Source organism: Rhinolophus sinicus, chromosome 8, assembly GCF_057876585.1.
Source record: "Rhinolophus sinicus isolate RSI-liver-muscle chromosome 8, RSI-T2T, whole genome shotgun sequence".
In the NCBI taxonomy this organism is placed as follows: domain Eukaryota; kingdom Metazoa; phylum Chordata; class Mammalia; order Chiroptera; family Rhinolophidae; genus Rhinolophus; species Rhinolophus sinicus.
In genome coordinates this window covers 76,067,672-76,091,288 of record NC_142508.1, presented here as the reverse complement: position 1 = coordinate 76,091,288, position 23,617 = coordinate 76,067,672, and the positions used below count along the sequence as shown (strand labels likewise).

At 40.0% G+C, this 23,617-nt stretch overlaps 1 long non-coding RNA gene across 1 annotated transcript; it reads right to left on the bottom strand.

Moving 5' to 3' along the window:
• Positions 1 to 17,260: 17,260 nt before the first annotated feature.
• LOC141567687 (uncharacterized) lies at positions 17,261 to 22,182 on the bottom strand. The gene is made up of 3 exons (XR_012490508.2): positions 21,866 to 22,182; positions 19,959 to 20,018; positions 17,261 to 17,453 (listed from the first exon to the last, which is right to left on the bottom strand). It is a non-coding gene; the product is annotated as an uncharacterized LOC141567687 (long non-coding RNA).
• Positions 22,183 to 23,617: the final 1,435 nt, after the last annotated feature.

The window sequence follows — 23,617 nt, the reverse complement described above, 5'->3', positions numbered from 1 at the left end:
AGCCCACCATGTCATCTACTGATAATCTCTTCGTCGGCTTTACCACGGTTCTCTTGGAGCCTCATTGCTACCCATTTTTGTGCCACAAGATGTCTGTAAAAGCTGTACAGTACCTGCGAACCCCTTCCTCTCTAGTTAGATCTTCTCTAGGCAGTTTACTCTCTGAGGCCTGGCCATCCCTTCAGGGATCTGGCTCAGAGCAGTGCTTGGGTCAAGCACCTCAGGACAGCCACAGGTTTCTGCTCTTGTTCAAAGCCAGGGGGATCTCCACTTCTTTCCTCCTGTGTCCCCGCAGCTTTCTACCTAATTCCTAAAACATCTCTTTTTTTTTGTCCCTTTCATGATGGACTTTGTCAGTCTATGAAACGCAAAGACCAAAATATTCAAAACACAAAATTGTATTCCCCTGTTCCTGAGGGCAGGGAGGGCTTAATCTTTATATGTTACCTCAAATTCCAAAACATTGTGGGAAGAAGAAAGTCTGATTATGTGGGAATGGGGGGAAGAGTTGTGATGACAGGGATCTCTCTCAGCATCCGTCCTCGTATTTGTGTGCCCATCATATCCTTTACTCTTCTAACCCCAGCAAGTCCCCACTCTAGCCGGAGGGCCTCTGGACAGAGAGAGCACATTAAGGAGAAGAACTCTTTCTTTTTCACAAGAATATCTCTAACCCTGAACATGCAACTGGGTGCGTGGAAAATGCAGAATATACATTTGTCGAAAAAGCCAAACAGGTAAAAAGTAATGACCTCTGCAACAGGTAACAGACAAGCCTACTAGTTAGTGTAACAGGACCTGCAGCCAGGTCACTGCAGGAAACAGGAGGCTCCGTGCGGAAGGTCAGCATCTCCCACTGACCTGTAAGGGGTCTCCCTCTAGACCTGATACTGGAATAATAACAGGGCCTAAAATGTTCACATTTCCATGACAAGATTGTGAGGGGATCAAATGGAAAATGCTTTAAGATACATGCAGAAAATTCTTTAAGGAAACATTCTTCTTTTATCTACTGAGTTTTAAAAATTATGTTTCCCCATTCTTAATAAAAAATGTAGCCAAATGATGGTGATAGAAACACACACACACACTCACACATGCACACGCGCACACACACTCCAGTTTTCACCTGCACCCTCCCATCCTCTCCAGAGACCCCTTTGCCATCACCTCCACCTAGAGTTGGGAGATAGAAGATAGAGCTGGGAGATTTTCAACCCACCGCTGATCAGCCAGGAAAGCCATGAACGTCTCCAGGTGTCTAAAACGTCCCTCATCATCTGTGGACCAGGGCCAGTAAAGTCACCTTTCCCCACCTGACCAGAAGGCTCAGCGCACCCAGGGACACAATCAATATGAAGACGTGTGGACAGAAACAATATTCCATCTGAATTAAAGGAGTTACTTTATTTAAAAACTTTTTTCTTTGGGAGGATTCCTACACACAAAACATTTGTAGCAACAAGGTCCCACACGGGTTCAGAAGTGCTGGTCATTGTTCGTGGTGAAGGAGCCGGATGTCCCCTGAGCCGGATGTCCCCTGAGCCGGATGTCCCCTGAGCGTCCATACTTCGGTAGGGAGATGGGTAAAGTGAGGTATACGATGACAGAATACTAAGCAGCAGAAACAATGAGCTCTAATGACATAGGAACACAGAGAAACTTCAGTCTCTCTTTACTCCAGTGTTGAGTAAACCAAGTTAGAAGTCGAAGAAGGTTTATCGAACGATCTCATGCTGTACATGTAAAACAAACACACAGAAGACGACACTATTGTATTTCAGGGATGTGCTCTCCATATATGTACAAACACGTGTAAGGTAGATTAGAAGCATGTGTATTTAAGACAGTAGCAAGGACAGCTTGAGCGGAAAGAGACAAGGGACTGGAGATGCAAGGTGGTGCAGAGAAGAATCAAAACTAAAAGAAAAATGTTTTTCAAAAAGTACAGATAATAGCATGTCATGAACTGAGGAATAAGAATTACCAAACCCCTGCACTTGACACATAAATACTCATTTGTTTAGGGAGTAAAGAAAGTGCTTATATTTGTTTGCTAGGGTTGTCATGACAAAGTATCACAAACTGGGTGGTTGAAAGAACAGAAATGTGTCGTCTCCCAGTTCTGGAGGCCGGAAATCTAAAATCCAAGTGTAGGCGGGTTGGTTCCTTCTGAGCGCTGTGAGGGAAGGGTGTGCTGAGGCCTCTCTCTCTTTGGCTTGTAGGTAACCATCTTCACGTGCACATGTTGTCCCCTGTATGCCTATCTGTCCCCACGTTTCCTCTTCCTATAAGGACACCAGTCGTGTTGGATTACCCATCCCCCAAAGACCTCATCTTAACTTGATTAACTCCATAGAGACCCCATCTCCCAGTGTGGTCACATTCTGAGGCATTGTTGGTTAGTGTTTCAATATAGGAATTTCGGAGGGGACACAATTCAATCGTTATTGGTGCTATCTCTCAAACAATTTAGACAGAAGTGGATATGATAGTCTAAAATTTATTTCAGATGTCTCAGACTGTGGTTCTGGAGATGGTAAAACACTGAAGTTGAAGATTAAATGGAGAGTTAGAATATATATTTCTTAAAATATAAGTACAAAATAACAATATTTCTAAATATGTAATTTTACAAATTCATGATTTTTATGTATGTCTAACTGCAGTAAAATAAACATAATAACATATTTAACTATTTCTAAATAGTTCTAAAAGTTTATAAATTTAAAATGGCTATAAAACTTTTAATCTCCAGGATATTAAGGTATTCCCCATGGTTGGCTTGTTTAGTATTCAAATATATAGTGTGGGCTAGCTAGAAATGTACGTGTTTACACCCCTCTGGTTTGCCTACTGCCTTCTCTAGGACGGGCCCCCTCACTACTCATTAAGAATTAATCACTCTTCTTCTCGGTAATAATTTGCTCATTTATTCTATTGTTACATGCTGCACTCATTTCTAAAAACTATGTTTGTCTTCAGTATTAGATTGCGACTTTCTTAGGGGAAGGGACTGCTTCATTCACCCTTGCAGCACAGAACCTGGCCCATTTTTTCTATCAATTAATAAACACTGTGGAGCTGAACTCAGCTATGATTGTCTTTGTTTCAAGTTTTTATTTTCCTTTTTCTTTTTTCAATGACATAGGTAATACATGTTTCTTATAGGAAACTTAAGCAAGTGGATTTTTTTTAGGTTGTCTGGAAGGATTCTTTCTAAGAAACTGCACACCCTATAATAAATGTCTGTCGCTCTGAACAGTATAATACGTAAATATGATAAACAGAAAATTAAAAAAAAAATTTTCCTTATTATCATGTGTAATGGCTATACCATGTCGTTGAATGGATGTCATAATTGATTTTACCTAATTGCCCAGCACCAACCCAACGTTCATTTTCAAGTTTTTGGTGTTGGAGACACAAGTAGAAATAGTTAGAAACCAATAACAGAAGATTTTAACAGACCACTCTCGTGGTCACGTACAAAATAAGCAGTAGTATGAAAGATTTGAACAGCGTACACATAAGGAAGATCAGATCTTGAGGGTAAACGCTGAAATGTACACGTCAATAAGGGAGAATCTTCCTTTCCTCTCAAGCACACCAGGAATCATTCATGAAAATTGAAGATCCACTATTTCAGAAATAACATATTAGGTTCCATAAAATAAAAAGAATACAAATGACAGTCTCAGCTCTTCTTGCAATAAAATAAGAAATAATCATAAAATAAAAAACAAGTCCTTCTCTCTGAAATTTAAAAACAACTCACTTGACAGTCTCAAGTGAAAATTAAAATATCAACCAAAGTTGCAGAATTCAAAAAACATTAGAGAAACTGCTACATATCAGAATGTCTGGGATATATAATTAAAGGGGGTCAGAGGACAATTCATCGCATTATATATTTATGTCAATAAAAATGATGCCATGAAACCAAATTCCCACCTCAAAAAAGTAGGAAAAAAACTAAGCAAAAACAAAGCAGAATAGAAATAATAAAGATAAAAGCATAATGAGTGAAATTCAAACCTAATACACATTTAAATTAATAAGTAAATCAAACTATTGTTTCCTTTTTTAAAAAAATCAACAGATAAACAAACCACTAGGTAATGTAATCAAGATTAAAAGGCTGGGGGTAGTGGGAATTGGGGAGAGGATACAAATACATAAAACAAGAAATGCCAAGTGGAAAATCATGAGTTAGTTCTAGGCACGTGGACTTTAATAAAATACTTGGGGAAGATCCAAGTGAAGACGTCCAGTAAACGTATGGACATAAACTCAGAAAACAGGTCCAGTCTGGAAATAGTGAGGGAGTGGGTGAGAGTCCCCAGGTGGGAAGACGATTGGCTGGCTATATTTCCTGTTTACTCTCAGGTCCATCCTCTGCCCCTTACCTGCTGACTATAGTTCAATTCCCAGGTGTCATATACTGCTAGCTTCTGCCTGGCTTCACCCAGTGAGAGACCCTGGAAGAGACAGGACAGAGAAGGGAAAAGTCAGGAGATTGATTCCTCTACCTCTGTTTGTAGTCACTTCTTTAACAGTGGCTGCAGCTCCTTCTGTGGCTCCAGCTCCCATGAGTAGCCCCGGCTCTGGAGCTTTGCTATTGCCACCTGCTCCATTATTCCTCCAGCCCAAGGAGGCATGGAGGTTATCTGTTATGCTACTCTCTGGGTTGCCTCAACTGCCCCCCACTTGACTTTGCAGCTCCCCCAACCCCTTTATAACCAGTTGCCCTTATTAACTCCTTCCATTGGGCTATCGGCATTGGTTCCATTGCCTGAGTGGAGCTTGTGTGTCAGCTTCTCACTGCTGAGCAAGAAGGGAAGAACGCAAAATGCAAATTGGGGAGCCCCAAGCTTCAAGGGTGAGACAGAAGGAAAGGAGTTTTTGAAGGAAATAGAAAAGGAGCCATCACCAAGGCAGGAAGAAAAAAAGAAGCTGCAGTTGTTTCCGTGATTCTTCTTGTTTCCTCCACAACAAATGTATATTTTAATTAGTGTCTCCCAGAAATACAATGTTGAGAGCCAAAGGAGTGTGGGGCAGGGAGAAATCCTGGGGATGCCTCCCAAACTCCTCCACAGGAATGTTTGTGTCTGCCAGCACCCAGGGCACTAGCTGTCTCTTAGAACAGGGACCGTCCGCCAGACATAATATTTAACTCAGTGGCTGGGGCGGGCTGTGTTTATAATCTTAATAACACACCAGCTTAACCAAGTCAGCCTTACTACCTTAGCTATCATTTAATTGCCTGTGGTTTATATCTTGCATATTCAGTGGTGATGTGATTGAAAACGTAACGATTGAGCCACTTAAGCAAGGAAAAAAAGAAGACAAATATTAGCACACATTGCATGAGAAACCCAGATTAAATAAAATAATTTTACATTTCATCAGACGTTTTTCCCCCCAAGCTACTGAATAAAGCTTGGGCACACATGCCACGAGGAAATTCTCTCCGATCTGAGCTTAACTGTGTGTTTTTTCCCCATCGATGGATTTGTATAGCTGTGCTTATAAAACCGGCTAATGAAATGTGGCTCATTAACCTGTATTTATCTGTGTGGAGTACCTGTTGATCCCTGATGTTTCTAGAATTGATTATCTCCTTCCAGGTGCATCTCAAAGAACCCTGGGCTGAGTAGACTTTAATGGATCTGTTGACATTTCCAAAGGATTTTAAATTCCAATCCCTCTTCCCTGGCCACCAGTCCCATCTATTTTGCTTGTTCCCTTGGGAGTTTCAAATTGCTTTATCTTTGCCCCCAAGCAGAAACTATGACCTAACAGGGAACTTTGACCTCCCCAGGGCTGCCCCGGAGCTTCTGCAGCCCATCAAAGTGGTATGGTGGTCTCAATGACAGATGGTACTTACTGCAGTCAGGAAGTGAGTAAAAATGAATTGTGCTTTCAGGAACTGTGCCATGTGGTCACTGAAGGAGGCAGAGCAGGTCCCATAAAAGGCAGAGCCCACGGGACACCCAGTGGCTCTGTCCGTTGCTGCCCACGCTTCCTGGGCAGTACCCAGGGCTGACTTGCTGGCTTAGCAGGTGGATGCTCCATGAGGCAGGGGCTCACTCTGCTTTAGCGCTCCCAGACCCTGGCCCATCGTAAGTGCTCATTACTCATTGAATGACTGAATTAATGAACCTTGAGTGGCACTAATTTAACATATTTAGAATGACAGTCCTAAATATAGGCTACAAACTTCCAAATACGAAAAGAATTAAAAATCATGTATGTCCCTGCCTTTTCTTTGGAGGTAAACACAGCGTCAAAACCAGCCTCTGGAATCAGACAGTCACTCCACATGTATAAAAGCATGGCTGAGTGGGTGACTTAGCATCTCCAGGACTTTGTTTCCTCGTCTATGAAGTGGGGATAATCATGGTAGGAACATTAGAGGGTTGTTGCAAGGGTTAGATAACATAATACATGTTATATATTAACAGGAGTAGCAGCTCTCAATACTGGGGGTGCCAAAAAAATGTGTACACCTGACTTGTATTCACCTTTTGTTATCTGTATATATTGAGTATTACAGTTTTTTCCTTTCTTAAAATGTGTATACATTTTTTGGCACCCTCTGTACATAAGTTATGGTACTTCCCTAGATTTGTTGAGGAGATAACACACACTCTTTAAAAAACTTTTTTAAAACAAAAGCTTAAAAAGCAAAAGAATGTTCCAAAGGATGCTTATTTAATTCAGAAATTAAAAGTATGCAGAATTAGCCCACTGCTGACGCTGCCAAAAAGGAAAAAATTGTGTCCATGAGCAAGTGACCCAGAACCATAATATTTTCACAACTGAAAAGTAAGACTATAACCTACCCCCTATGATTGTTTTTAAGATTAAGTGAGACATAAGACATCTGGTATCATTCCTGGCACGTACTAAGCACTCAATACATCTTAGTTCTTTTCACTTCCTTTAGTCAAACTCATATTCATAATAATCACTCTATAAATATGTAGAGAATAAAAACAGAATTCACCATTCAAGACACTTACCCTTAACCTGGACACAATCTAATTATTCACCATCCATTTTTCTTCCATAGACTCCAATTCAGCATGTAATTTTTGAGTAGCTGTTATGTTCCAAGTACGGTACTAGACAATTTTACATGTATCCTCCAAAAAAGCTGTGAGAGTCGATTTTCAATTATGCAGTTAGAAAGGCCTACATGGTTCTTTCTGTGTGTTATTCAACACGGGCCCATTTGCAATTAGGAACTCAAGAGTGACTTTTGGATGATGAGAAAGATCTCAGAGAATCTCAGACTTGAAAGAGAGAAGAAAAGATTGGAGGAAAGTGCAGTTGCCCTCCCTTTTTATCATGATCCATAGGGGCATTAATAAATGTGCCCTTTTTCATTCAAAAACCATTGATTAAGCCCCTGGCATTTATTATGTACCTGGCAATGGCTAAGCACTGGGCATATTGCACTAATCAAGAATGACAAGTTTTCCGCTCTCACAGAGCTTAATTTGGGGGCAGGAGACATCAAAAATGCATACAGAATTAAACAAGATAATCTCGATAGTGGGAAGTGTTATAAAGAAAATAAAACAGAATGAGGAAGAGCGCCCAAGGGTGGGGAATTACTTCAGGCATTTCACGGAAAGGAAGGCCTGCTAAAGGGTGCCATCTGGGCAGAGACCAAGAAGGAGCCAGCAATTTGATTCAGGCAGAAGAAAGGTTAGAATAAGGACCCTAAGGAAGGAAAGCAACTAGCATGGGATAAGAACACGTAAAGGGCCAAAATGGCCTGCAGAATGAGAAAGCATCATTTGTAACATGTCTGGATTTGTGACATGCCAACTCAAGAGATGTACGTGGTGACGGAAGTCAGGCTGTATCCATCATCACCCTCAAAGACCACCTTTCATGCAGTGTAACCGCCAGAGGCGCCTCAAGGCTCCTGGCAGGTTGTGTCCATCACCTCCCTTACCTCATATCCCACTGCCCTGCTCTCCTTTTCTCTCCACTGTAGCCACACTCTCCTCCTTGCTGCTCCGTTAGCATGTCAGGCAAACAACCACCGCAGGATCTTTGCACTTACTTTTCCTGATATCTGGAAATCCCGTCTCTGAGATACCCATCCACATGCCTCCCTCGTTTGCCTCCTTAGGTCACCACCCAAATGTCATGTTCTCCCTATTAGCTTGCCTAAGGGTCCATATGCTACTAGTCATGGATCTAAATTTCTCTAACACACTATTGGTTCATATTAAACCCTACAGACAAAATTCCAGGGTCTTTTTTCTTTTTCTTTTTCTTAGAGGAGCAAAATTTTGTATTAAAGTGAAAGTACAGCTCTCTTACGAGAGGGGTTACCTGACACTGGGATGCCCCAGGGTCTTTTTTCACATGAAAGACTGAACAGGTTGGTTAGCAGCCAGTCTTCCACTTTGATTTGAGGGGCTGGAAATAAAGTTAATGCACACGCCCATCATCTGGATTCCAGGCCTGCTCTTTGCTGTTCTTACATCTTCATTCTTTTCTTCAGCATCGTACGCCTTCCTCCAAGCAGAGTATTGGCCATAAATATGATGAGATCAAGTTCTCCTCTCTCTGCCAGATCCTCAAATGTGTGCAACTGGATAGACCAATGGCAAGATCCTTGGGACTCATTGCCAAGAGTTAATACACACTCTTCGGAGACAGGTTTTTCAATGGCTATGAAATCACCAAGTTTAATACCATTTATTTGCCATAAAGTCTCAAATATACTTTTCAAATCTTAGCTTTTTCTGGAGAGTCCACATTTGTTCATCACGCTGTTTATTTGATATTTTCACTTGGATATTAGGTAATCTCAAGCTCAACATGCCCACAAAACTCCCCATCTTTCCCACCACAGTAAAAGATGGTTCTGCCATTTTTCTCATGCCAAAGAGCTAGAAGTCACCCTGCTTCTTCGGTTTTCCTAATCCAGTTCAACCCATGATTAAGTTCTGGGGAATTCTGCCCCTAAAACATATCACAAATTCACCTCCTCTACCACCACTCTAGTCCAACATGGCAACTTCTTTCACCGAGAACAGCAGCCTCCCGGGCTCTCTACCTGTTGGGCCACTCCAACCCATTCCCAGCACAGCTACCAGTGTGATCAAAACAAAACAAAACAAATAAAATCCATATGATTATGTCACTTCCTTGCCTAAAATCCTTCAATGGCTTTCCTTGCACAATCAGATGAAATTCTAAATCCTTACCTTGGCCTCACAGCCCAACCTAACCTGAAGCCTGTCCCTGCCCTCATCTCCTTCCACTCTTCACCTAGAGGCTCATCTTAGCTTCTAGATCGTACCTTAAGTCTTTTTTTTTTTCCTTAGAGAGATCCTCCTTGAGCACCCAGTAGTCCATTCATTGCTCTCCATCACATCCTCCACTTGAAGTCCTTTCAGGGATGACATATTGACGTGTTATTGTTCATTTGTATATTGACAGTCCCCCTGACTAGAACGGAAGATCTCTGGGGACAGGTAACGTGTCTGACTTGTTTAGTGCTGTACTCCAGATCCTGGAAGAGCACATGTGATGTAGCAGGTTCTCAATAACCATTGATGGACGACAGAACACTGCTCAGCCGGCAGATGCCCACCTTGCACACAGCAGTATCACAAGAAACCAGGTCAAGGGAAGTTAAGATACACTAGTTTATTGCATTCCCTTGAACTTCCAGGCTAATAATCATTAAAAACAAAGTAGAAAGAAATGAAGTTATTTCTGCATAGCTTGTTAGCTCTTGGATCATTGCATTCTTTATTCAGTGCTCACTAACTAGCTGTTTATTAATCTATTTTTCCTTTATTGGTTTTCTTACATTACAAAAGCAATGCATGTTCATTGAAAAAAATTCTAATAACACAGAAGTGTGTAAAGAGAAAAAAACCTATGTCTGTCCTCTCCTCCTGTTCTTATTTCCCAGGTGTAACCTCTGTTAACAGCTTGATAAATAGCCTTCTTTTTTTCCTATGTATATACATGTGTGTGTGTGTGTGTGCGCGTGTGTGCGCGCGCATATAGTGAGAGAGAGAGAGAGCGCGAGAGAGACTCCTATGTATATGTAGCTTTAAGACAAAAATACGAGTGTGTATGTATATATACATTTTTCACTTACCATATGGTAGGCATTTTTCTATGTCCATACAGATTGAGCTACTATAATATATATTTAATGGTTAAGTAGAATTCCATTGCATTCATTAATTTATTTATTCAAAATATGCGTAATTATTTTATGAGCAAAGAAATAAAAATGTGAGATTATAGTTAAACAAAATTGCAAAATATTGATAGTTGTTATAGCCTGGTGATGGCACACGGATCTTATATTATTCATTCTACATTTACGTATATTTGATAGTTTTCATAATGGTTATATTTAAAAATAAATACTAAGCAAACCTCATATTAATGCTGAATTACTGAATGCTCTCCTCTGAGATCATGAACAAAATAAGGATGTCTGATATTACCACTTCTTATCAACATTGTAGTGAAGGTCCTGGGGACTCTAATAAGGCAAGAAAATAAAAGGTATAAGAAATAAAAACAGAAAGAAAGAAAATAGTAATTATTCATAGATGACATCATTTCTTATAAAGAAAATCCAAAAGAATCTACAAAGTGTTAGAATTAATCAGTGAATTTAACAAGGTCTCTGATTACAAGGTTGATACAAAAAGTTCAAGTGCATTACTATCTACCGGCAACAAAGAAAAAGAAAATGAATTTTTAAAAACCTACTGAAAACATCATATACTTAGGAATAAATACTGTGAAAGATATGTAAGCCTTCTACAGTGACAACTATACGACATTGAGAAAAATTAAAGAAAATCTCAAAACAATTACTTACTAAGCACCTTTATGCTGTATGTCAGAAACTGGTAGACTGAGGCTACAGTGATAAGTAAAAACAAGACACAATCCCTGTGCTCTTGAATTTGCTGTCTGGTGGATTGACCAATATTCATCTGATAACCATGCAAATTAATGTAATACTGCAAATGTGGAATGCGTTACAGGAAAAGGTAGAGATGGGATTTGACCTAATCAAAAGACAAGGGAAGAGTTCTCAAGCTCAGCTCTAAGGGAAGAAAATGAATTAAATCAATGCAGGGAAAAGAGCATTTCAACAAAAGGAACTGCTTGTGCAAAGAGAAAAAATGAACCATAATTAAATCAACCATTCTTGATATGTAATGTTTATTTAGGTCATGTGGTAGACTGTCTGCCAAAGAGACTGTAAAGATTCCCCTCCCTTGGGTTATACCCTACCATATAGTCTCTGAGTTAGGCCATACGACTTGCTTTGGCCAGTGGGATGACTGTAAATATTTATGCAAACAGAGACTTAAACAATGTTGTACACAGGATTTCTGTTTTTTGCTGCACGTAGAAACCTGAGACCACCATGTGAACAAGCTCAGGCTAGCCTGCTAGAGGATGAGAGACCACATGGAGCAGAGAACACCTGTCCCACCTGACTATCCAGCATGCAAACCTCCACACATGTGAGGGGGTGTGGACTCCTAGATCATCCAGCTGCAAGCCAAAACACCAGCCAACCTCAGATAGAAGAGCACCAAACAGAGACCAGGCAAGTCAGCAGTGAGCAGAAGAAACACCCAGCCAAATCAGAATTATGAGCTAAATAAAATGGTCATTGTTTTAGGCCACAACATTTTGGAGTAGTTGTTAGGCAGTAAAAGCTAACTGATGCAGGTGAACTGTAGTTGTTGGTCTTACAAGCAGTGCTTTAGGAAATGCCTTTGCATTTACATCTTGGTGCACCTGGCACAGACCAAGCCCCTAGTAATTCATACCATTATTGGCATTAAGATAAATGAGGAAGTTGCACAGATGAGGAAACTGAGATGCAGCTACATTGAACTGAAACACGAAACTCAGGCACGGGCAAGAGGATATTTGGAATTAGTATCCAGGTCTTCAAATCCCACTTCAACATTCATGTAAATCCATCATGGTCCTATCTTGCTCGTGGAGAAAAAGCAACACATTTTTCAAAGTCAAAAATCAAAAAAAGTTCAAATTCAGTTTGCTGGGTTACAAGCAGTCTACATTTTTTTTTCTTTAAAACTCGTCCCTTTAATCCTGACAACAAACCTGAGCTTGTCAGACTTTTAGGAAGAGCGTTCCAACAAGAAAGACCACTGGGTAGGCTGGCTCCAGTTTCAAAAGAGAAATGCAGTAGACAAGCATTTTTCCTGACCCGACTGGTCCGATAGTAGCCAAAATCACAAAGGGCCAAACAAAGATGATGAAGTCTCTTCAGCCGGAGATGGCAAAGTTTGTTTTGTTGTCCAGTCTGGGGAATTACCAAATACTGTTTTCCTGGAACCTGGAAGGAGACTTAGGCAGACAATATGAATTTCAGGAAAATATTTTTGCCATTAATTATGTCATAAGCAAAAGAGTAAAATAAACTGTTTATTATCACATATAAAATGCTTTTGATCAGTCAACTGAAAAACTAATTTCATTTTCTCATTACACTGCCTCAGGCATCCTTTAACGTCAATTTTTATTATAGCAAAAGCAAGGAAATTAAAATGATCAGTTACGGTGCAGAGAGAAACATTTGCTTCAGAATTTTTAAAAGTAAGAGTAATAAAACACTGAACCTCATTATCATTTATAATAATCACAAGTCATCTGGTGAGAGAGAAATTCTGCTCCAAGGATCTAGAGTACTGCCCTACCATCACTCTCTCCTTGAGTCCTTGGGACCCTCAGGGTTGGTCAGCACTAAAAGAGATGCTAGGGGTCCTGTCCACGTGTCTAGAAGAAATTGAATTTCCAGTCCAACTGGCTCAAAGTTTCACAGATGGCCCAGGGTGTAAGAGGGCTCCATTTCTATGCAGGGAAATTAAAGAAGAAAGCTATTCAGAGAACTGGGAAAGCATGGCCTTGGTCTCAATCCTTTGGCCCAACAGCTGATCTTGTGAAAAGAAACATGATTCAGTAAAAACCAAGACGTTAGAAGATGTGGTTTCCCAACTGGGCCCCACCCCTTACAAACTCTGTGATCATGAGTACCATTCACAGACTGAGTGTCCTGAGTTAATATTTATAAAGTGTAAACAAGGCTATGTATGTGAACGCACTTTGTAGAGTAATAATCAAAGCCTAGTTCATGATGGTTTTCAAGATAATTCTGTGGCTGGGTAGACTTGGTACTTGGTGGCTTCTAGTGGAGAATCCTTGACTGTGAAGAGAACTCTTGCTTTGTAGCTATAGGAAAAGGAAGCTACTCAGGTAGGAGGGGGACAGAAGAGGGAGGAAAAAGGCTTTGGCAAGGGGATGATGGCAGACCCTCATTGATGGCTGACCCTCAATGGTCAGATTGAATGACCTGGTTGAGGGTGCCATAGAAAGAGGAATAGGGAAAAACTGAAAAAGCTATGACTCCATGAGACTTGGGTGAACGTCCTGATCTAAGGCCAGGGTGACAGAGCTGTTTAGGGGCTGTGTCCTCTCTGACCCACTTCTACACACACACACACACACACACACACACACAATGCAGCCCTGGCAGTCAGATGCAGTTACATTTCACGGAACACAGACAATGATGCAAGCCTTGACAAGATGACGAAGGAAGAAGGAATTGAGAAGACTTGCTCTTCGGTACATATAACCTTCCCTGGCTTCCCCTCTCAAAGCTGGGAACGTCCTAAAAAGCTCAGACAGAGTTCCCTTATCATGACTGCTGTGGCTGGTAAGAGAGATGCATCTTAGCTTAAGCCAAGCAACCTGTCCACTCTGGTTGCCCCGTGGAGAGACCGCTATCCTAAGAGTCAGACAAACACCTCCATTTTCCCAAGCTGTCCAACAGAGCTCATTTTTGAGCAGGTGCATTCCAAGCAGATCTATATGGCAGGTAAAGAGACAAAACATGTCTCAAATAGACCTTACCCTCAGGGAGTCAAAAAACTCTAGCATGAAGCACCTTCAAGAGGATATAGAAAATACTGAGTGTGTGTGTGTGAGTGTGTGTGTGTGTGTGTGTGTGTGTGTGTGTGTTAGGAAGGACTGACAATGTATTGGGGGGCAGTAGGGGTGACAGCTTGAGGGTGTCTTCTCAGAGGTTCGGCGTAAAGAAGAATGAAGCATGCTCCAATATATAAGACCTTGTTGTTGATAAGTCTCCTTTGTCTAGTTTGTCCCCTCGTTTCCGAGAAATGTGTGTTGGGTGCATAAGCTTACTGACCTCTAACAAAGGCCTTGTGATGGGTCCGCATCCAGACGCTCCAACAGCAGGTGTCCTGCCTCTCTGTCGGCTTTCCTGGTACCAGCTCCATCCCCAGGCACACTGTCCCATCTGGCTGGTGACCAGGAGTTCCAATCTTGCATCCTTCTAGCATCAAGAGAAAGAGGGGTTCTCTTTTCTGACAGTTCAAAGAAAAGTTCTAGAGTGGCACATCTTTGACCCTGGATGGCCAGGCCTGGATCAGATGACCTTTCCTGCGGCTGAGGGAGGATGGTTCCTCAAGGAAAAGAAGGGGGCCCTTGCTAGAAAGGGATGGCATAGAGACAAAGTCAGCAGCTGGCTCCATAGCACCAACACCCATGCTTATGCCTCACCTTTTCCAAGCTTAGAAAGTTAGGGCTGCGTTTGGAGGAGGGAGGAGATCGGAGGGCAGATCCTAGATCTCCTCATGCCTGTGGCATTCAACAGGCGCACACAGGTACAGGGCGAGTCCAGGACAGCCCTGTTTTTCTCCAGCCAAGCTCACCCAGCCTGATGAAAAGGACGATTAATCCAGCTGCCTCTCAGGAATCCACCAGCCCATTTGGTAACCATCTGCACTCCTCATTCCACAGGGCTGCCCAAATTAAAGAGGCCTGTATTTGTTTTTTTGGAAAATGTTATGATTTTTCAAGTAAACAGTAGAAACTTTATAAAGCCATGAGATTTATTGAAACTGCCAAACTGTCTGGCCTTGATCAAACTGGTTGATGCTGGTTTCAATGTGTGCTCCGTTCTCTGCATTTTATTATTGTAAACAACAATTTTTATTTATTTTTACAGGACCAGAACGTCTCTTTATGTTTTTCACGTATTATTTTACTTGATCCCCCATCAAATCCACGTGTGGAACAAGAGTAAGTCCTATTGTCAGGCCTGGCTTGTGCACCGGGACAATGGCAACCTCTGCGGTTATGGGTTTCCTGAACTCAGCTTAGTGCCAGGAGTGTGGGTTTGGAGCCCAGCTCTTCAGGTTGAAAACTGTGTTCGTTCTGGGGTGGCCTGTTGTGCCTTGTTTCAGCTTACAATTGAAATACCACTCATACCCTTGGCCTCACCGATCACCAGTCCAATATTTAAAAGAAGGAATAAGTGAAAGAAGCAGTCGTTCATTATTCACACGTGAGATTTGTGCCACTTCTGACCTGGACAGCCAAGGTCATTATATTCCATTATAATCAACCAGTGGAGTTATTGCTTCTGTAGAAAAAAATACTGTTGGAAACACATGGGTAAGATACACAGATGAATAAGAAATACTACTCATCCTTATAAAGCGTGGTTCTAGTTGTGAACACAAGACAGACTTGAGAAAAAAATTATAGATACTTTTGCAAATGTTATAAAAATTGAGAAAGATCAGTGGATAGGTACACATTAAAAAGCTTGACACAAAAATAAATGAAAAAGTGGCCCTATACAATCCATGATAAAATTCCACACAAACTGTACGGAGGACAAAGGAGAAAAGGTTCAAAGCAAAGATAACATCTAAAAAACCACCCTTTAAAAGGCTTTCCTTGCCAAACCAAGCAAGTTAAATGACAGCAAATCACTTGAAGATCAGAGTTTTCCCCAAGACCAGGTCAAGACTTTGGTTCTCTTAAAAGCATCGTAAACCCTCCGCCTTAGGCCATTTATGAACAATTAGACATTATTTTTTTAACGATTAGTTAATGAGGTCCTAGGGTTCTCGAATTTGGAAGTGCATGGGCTTGTCATGTCTTTATTAGTGAATCATAAGCCTCAGGAGGATATAAACCTGTTTTCTACCTTTTCTTCCCCTCCTCACCATGCCTAGCAAGAGTGTGTATCCACAGCAAAAGCTAACTCCTATGAAACTGGTATTAAAATAAATCGAATTTAGCTAATGAGCTCTAAGTACATGGCGGCTTTAACCATGTCGTCTTTAGGGCAAACATTTCTTGAGAGGCTGGCATGACTTAGAACTAAATGGGGACCTTAGAGTGAATGGGAAACAGGCCACCACAAATTCAAGCTACTGCCAGCAGCAGGCTCTCATTTTTCCATCACATTGGGTTTTCCACCTAGCACCCGATGGAGCACCTGGAAAGAGGGAGAGATGAGTAGCTTGGCTGACCACAGGCTTAACTTTAGACCCTTGGGGTAAAGGATACCTTTAGTAACTCTCAGGGGCCTCTGTTCTATGCTTGGTGAACTTTCCTCGATGGCCATTTGAACCAAGAAGGGACCTCTTTCCCATGGACAGGCAATTCAAAAACAGAATTGAACACCAAGGTCTATGGGAAGATGCACCCGAATGGGAATTAGCCCACAGGATAAATAAAATAATTGGAATCTTTTTATTAAATTCCATGCTTCAGAAACTTTAGTTTTTTTCTCCGCCTCTACTCTGTAAATGCTTCCACTTGTGCTTGTAAGATCTGTGCTGAAACTACCTTAATAAATTATTTCTCTTCCGAGCAATGAGTTGATCCAGCCTTGTTTGGTACATCTGTTATAACATATCACAGCCTCCCATAATTACTCTTTTATTTAATTCTACACATTCTGATGAGCAGCATGTGTTCCAGGCAAGCACTAGAAGGGTGGTAAGTGTCCTTCATTCAAAAAGAGTTCTTCAGAACAGTATGAAGTGAAATTAAAGTAATTATTAAGTCATAGAAACTAAACACAACTCCAGTCAGCCAAAGGGCTGGCAAATAGCTAGCACACACAGGAATAAGTTTCAGAGCTTCTTTCTGAAATAATTCCTAGTATCTGCTTCTTGATAATGACACACAGTAAGTGAAGAGTCAGGAAAACAGAGTGGAGGACTGCTCTAAGATTTAAAAAGAGCCTTCTCCCAAACACGGATGGAAACTAGAGAAGCAGTAGTCTTAGAGAAGAAGTAATGTGTCTGATACTGTGGCTGGACAAGCTTGTCTTCTTTAGCCCATCTCTTTAGCTCTCATGAATATTCTGTGGGTCGAGCAGCTTTTAGTATAAAAGAGACCATTAAATTCAAGCTTTTCACCATTGCATCACTTGCACCAGAGTGCGTAATAGGGCAGAGGGCAATAGACTGAAATTAGATTGTAGCAGAACATGTGTACTGACCTTTTCTCAGAGCAGATCTATTTACTTTATGCAGCAGTTCAACTTGCAGGAAGTGATGTTCTTCTAGCTGGAGTAAAGGTTAAGAAACATGTGCATCTTAATTCATCTGGATTTCAACTCTGATCTAGTCTTCTGCTTACTACACAGACCAACATGTATTGGCGTCAACAAAACTGAGAAGGCAAAATTGTTTTGAAGTTAGTGATACATTGTCTCCTCTATCACTGAGTGCAATGTGTCTCCACGTAAGCATCAGTGTTAATAGTGCCTGGGCTCTTGTTAGAAATGCATGTTTTGAGACCCTATGCCAAAACTGTGGTGTCAGAAACTGTATTTCAATAAGCTGCCCCTGGTGACTCTGGTGCACACTAATGTTTGAGAACTGTGTGTGTGTGTGTGTGTGTGTGTGTGTGTGTGTGTGTGTGTGTGTGTTAACCCTCTGGGTGTTTTTAATGCACAGCCACTGATGTAGTTCATTGTTTCTGAAAAATGTGGAATGCAGCAGATATCACTGGTAACACATAAATAGATAAGTAGATAAGTCACTTTGGGTGGTCTGGGGGGTGTGATTTTAAATGGCACTGGAATGTAATTTTAAATAATATTGAATCCCTTAGTGAGAAAGTTAATCATTTTCAATCTATCTTACTTGCCTATTAGTATTAATAGGCGCCCTAACCTCTCTCTAACACTTGGTCATCTCCCTTTTAAATAAAAGCAGGTTAGGTCCCAGGCTCAGAATCTTTAGCATTTAACAGTATCAAGAAAGAATATGATTAATATCATTCAATTTTATTTGGGATGACCTTATAGGGTGCTATTTACCTCAAATAATACCAGTTTTCAATCTATGATACTGATATAAATTTTACTTTTAATTACATTTTTATGAAAGGAGAATATACCGATTTAAAAAGAAATACTAAGTGAATCATTCAAACAATATAGCAGAAATGACTCTCAGGAACTCACTTACAGGACAGGGAGAGAAGGCAATTTCTAGGGCACTACTTGGTCAGTACAGATTAAGCTTAATTTCCAACACAAGCTCAGCCTGTATCTCCAGGCCTTGACCTTCAGAAAAATGTCCTGAAGCGTGAGACATTTGCCATCAGTAAAGAAAAATTCCATTCTGGTTGCTACATAATTTGCTAAGATAGAAGAGTGACTCATACATTTTGGAACAATTTCTAATCACAACATTTGAAATCAAAAGTGTTCTGAATACCAAGAAAATAAAAATATCAAACATAGTTTATTAGTGAGACACAGTCAAGATGACAGACTAGGTAAATGCTGTACTCACCTCTCCCATGACCATCTCAAAATTACAACCAAACTACAGAAAAAATCATCATGGAGAATTTCCTGAAATCTAGCTGAACAGAAGTCCTATAACTGAGGATATATATTAGAAAAATATCTTGGTGGTTGTTACAAAATAGTCATTACAAAATGTTTAGCATAGTCAATAGTCAAAGTTTAGCATAGGGAATGTAGTCAACAATATTATAATTACTGTATATGGTGCCAGATGGGTACTAGATTTATCAGGGTGATCACTTCATCAGTTATATAAATGTCCAATCACTATGTTGTACACCTGAAACTAATATAATATTGTATGTTACCTGTAATTGAAAAGTAAAATGTTACTACGAAATAAAATAAAATAAAGAAAAAGAAAAAAGTACATTACTAAAAATTTGGATTAATTGAACTTGGGTTGGTCTTAAAAAAAACCTCATATTTTCTAATTTTTATAAAAGCAAGATGTTTTCCAATATAGCATCTGAAAAAAAAAAAAAAAAAAAAAAAAACAGAAAGAAGAAAATGCCACACCATTCATACTTATATCCCTAAAAGGGACTATTAAGATTTTGGGTCAATTTCCTTCTAGTCTTTTTTTCTCCATGACAATCTATGTACAATTTTGTGCATGATAGTGTAACTTTTCCTTTTATGCTTTAACGAGGATTTTATTGTGTGGATAATAAAAGAATAAATAAATGACTTTATCATAAAGGTTTCCATGTCCAAGTTTTCAGTATAAAATGTGTATCACTTAGGTTGCTTTTGGCTAACAAATAACAGAAAACCTAACTCACATTGGCCAAAACAATAAAGATATTTCTCATGCCACACAACAGAAAGCCCAAAGTAGAGGAGACAGCAAGATTTTGACCAGCTTAACAATGACATCAAGGATCTAGATTCCTTTTTTTTTTTTTTATAGGAGGGTGCAGCTCACAGCGGCCCATGTGGGGATCGAACCGACAACCTTGGTGTTATAAGCACAATGCTCTATCCAACTGAGCTAACCGGTCACCCCAAGGATCTAGATTCTTACATCTTCCCGGTGTGGGCTCCATCTCAGACAGGTACCAAGGGTTCAACAGTTCTAGGGATCCAGGTCAGCTTCCCATAGAAGAAGAAACCAGTCCCTTCCTTTAGATCTTTCTTTGGAAAGAGAAAACTTTCTGCAGAAATTTGTCCAACAGACTTCTTATGAGATGGAGTTGAATCTCATGCCCACTTCTGACGTAGTCACTGGTCAAGGAAAAGGGCTTACCTGGTTGATGTACAACAAGCACCTTGGGAGGAACGCATGTTGGTGAGACAACTGCCTTTCCTTCCAAAAAAGAAAAAGGAAAACAGATAGGGAAGTCTTTTTTAGTATATTGACATAGCAAATAGTGGTGCAATGTTTAAAGAAGATATTTAACATCGCTCAGTGGCTAATTGCTTTCACATAGTGCATAAAATCTAACCAGCCTTTGGATAACTTCAAGTTCCTCTGTTTTGTTCCACTCTGTTTCTCTAGGTTTATTTACTCACCATTTACAAGGTAATTTTACATTCTAATCTTCTTCCATGAACACGTTTTCCCCCAATGATGTCCTTGTAATCATGTTTTACTTCAACTCCTACTCCATAACTAACACCCTCACTCTCCTATATTTCTAGAACACCTCTTAGTTAAACAATTAAGTTTGTTGATTTACCTCCTATAGCATGTGTTACATTTGTCTAACATCTACTCCCCGCATCCGTCTACTGATGGTACCCCACATTTCCATAGAGATACATTGCTCCCCTCCTTTCAAACCACATGATTAATCTCTGCTCAACAGAGAATAAGGAAGGACCAGGCAGCTACAACAGCTACTTCAGGGATGGACTCATGACCCAGTCAGAGTCCACTGGGCTGAATTCAAGAACGTTCAGAACTATTTGGAAGACAGAATTTGCTTTTTGGTGGGGTTGCTGATGAGATTTAAAATCCTGATGCACATCTTGGCAGACATCTTGCTACCAAAGAGACAGCCTGCCTAGGAATGAAGTCAACACAAGGTAAAGCAGATGTAAATCAAGAGATGGAGAAGACAAGACCAAACTCAGAGAGCACCACTGGACACTTTGGACACTGCTACCTCTGGGTTTTTCAGACCTGAACTAAAGCATTCCCTTTTTTCACTTAAGCCAGTTTGAATTTGATTCCATCACTTACAACCAAGAGAGCGATGGCTAACATGGCTCCTCCTTCAGCAGTCTAATTCTGTTCATCGTTAAAGACTCAGTTCAAGTGCATTGCCATATTCTCCAAACAGTGTTCCCCATCCACCCTAGTCTTCACTTTCTCTCTTCTGAATATATAGCACCCAACCCATAAACAGTTCCATCTGCTTTATGGTCTTTTGTGTCCTTTTTTGAAAATGAGTTTTATCCTAAGTACAATATTGTATTGTTTCACAGGTCTTTAGTATTCATATCAAGACCTGAAACAGAGCTTAGCACATAGTAGGTACTCTCTAATTTATTGTATGACATTTCTAAAAAAAAAAAAAAAAAAAAAAAAAAAGACTTAGAGATGCTTGTAGCATTCTTGGAAAGGGACCAAGATGCTATTAGACTTTTTAAATATCATTTGTGAGTTTCTGTCATTTTTCTGCTGTGACTCAAGAGGACACACCTATTTCAGTCTCTGAGGGAAGTTCTCAAAAATAGAGACACCCAACCACAGCAAACTTCTACGTAAGTTGAAGAAACAAAGAAAAAAATATGAAGCCCAAAACATCACTCATTAAATTAATAGAGACCAAGATGAGAGATGAGTCATCAGGAATGACAGTCACATGAGTTTGCTGATACTGAAGCCCACATCAGGCAGAGTTAACTATCTACTCTTGGCAGTATTAGACAAGAGAAGCTTCCCCAAGAGTGAAAGGAGAAGCAGAGAAATTATACACCCTGTGAACAGCTCACTCCCAAGAGGAATAAAATCAGATAACAACCTACCATACCCAATTATTCCCCTCATATTTACAATCACCATGTCATTCTACCTCTTCCCAGGAAAGGGATGAGGCAGGAAAGACCAGAAGTGCCACATCTGAGGAGTTCCCTCCACTTTGAAGGAAACATCAAGGACAAGGAAGAATCATTCCCCTCCCTCAATACGTTTTCATAGACACTTACCTCAGTCATACCTGAGGAGCATGTGACTGATGCTTGCTGATGGTCTCGTCTTATATTCCTAGTAAGGAAGAAAATTCCCAGAGATTTTGTGGAAATGGTCTGAGACTGGGTGATACTACTGGGGAGAAGTAGACACAGTGTCACTTCATATGAAAAATTTCTCTTCTTTCATTATTTTAGTCCTGGCTTTTTCTCCTTCAAAGTTTGCTTTCTAGATCTTTCTTTTCTGTTTCTGGGAGTATGCTGAAGATGAATTTTATGCTTCAAGAAGAGAGTTGATGACTCATGGAAAGTGTAATTGACAAAGAATTGGCATGTTTTTCACTCTCTTTTCTTTCCCCCATCAACTGAGTAAGATTAGTGTCTTACATGGATTATTTTTTCAATAATAAGGAAGAGTATGTTGGCAACAAATATTGCAAAACAGCAACATCATAAGCTTGCTTAACCACCCAGTGGAAGATATTTTCAACTTGAAAAACTCTCTCTTGTTCCAGCAAACCAAGAACCTGAGTAACAATTACAACTGAAATCATTAAACATTAGCTTTTTTTTTTTTTCCCCTAGAAATCGAATCCCCTAGGATTCTTAGAAGGAAAATCAGAAACATTAGGGGAAGACCTTACATAATAACCTTTCTGTAAATCTTGGATGGCACAAATGATTTTGTGAGACATTTAAGTCAAATGTCATTAATCAGAAATGACAGTCTTTATTCACATATATTTGACTGAAGCTGCATAATTTTAGACTCCAATAGGTCTAGATAAATGACCCTAAGTATTATACTTTTTCAAATTGACAATGATTGATGATGGAGGAAGAAACCGAATGCTGAAAAGAGACCCTGAAGTAAACACTGAAAATCAGTCATGCTACTTTGAGGGGGGAAAAAGTTTGAGGATTTTCTTCTTCAAGATATTTCCTCTTCCTTAGAACCTCTATCTTTTTAATTTTCAGTTTAATCATTTGAGCATTGACATATTACAATGAAAATATCAATGTAAAGCTGAGATTGATTTAGTTAAGTTTGTTTAAATTGTCAGGAAGAGAAGATAATAATGACTAATAAAAATTTATCCACTCAACAAATATTTCCTGTGACTGTTACATACCAGGTACTAGTCTATATATAATATTCAGCAGAAACTAAGGTGAAAATAGTTTTAGTTCTTTGGGAGCTCACATTTTAGGGGAGATACACAGACAATATCTAAGTAGACAAATAAATGAGATCATTTCAGAGAGAGCTACACTGCACAAAGGAAATAAAATGGAGTGATTTAATAGAAAGTGATGTAGGAGAGGGATTTCATTTGAGAAGTCAAGGAAGGCCTCTCACAGGAGATGACATTTTAGCTGAATAGGAGCTAGTTTGTCAAAGAATGTATTATGCAGAGGGAGCAGCAAGTGCAAAGGCCCTGAGGCAGGGACAAACTTAGCACATGGAAAGAATAAAAGGGAGGCCAACATGATCTCTTCAGTAAGTAAGAAGAGAGTGGTAGTAAATCAAGACATCGAAGTAGTCAGGGCCCAGATTGGTGTGTTAGTCTATATAGGGTTTTAATAAAGCAGAAGGAGGAGTCAATCTCATTAAAAGAACATCTATCATTCATTGGACCCATAAGAGCAAGGCATTGAGGCTGACACACTACACTTACATTATTACACAACCTCCTTGCAAAGAAAGGGTTATCACTGTCTATTAAAGAAATAACAGATCTGAGCAAGATCACAGAGCTGGAAAGTAAT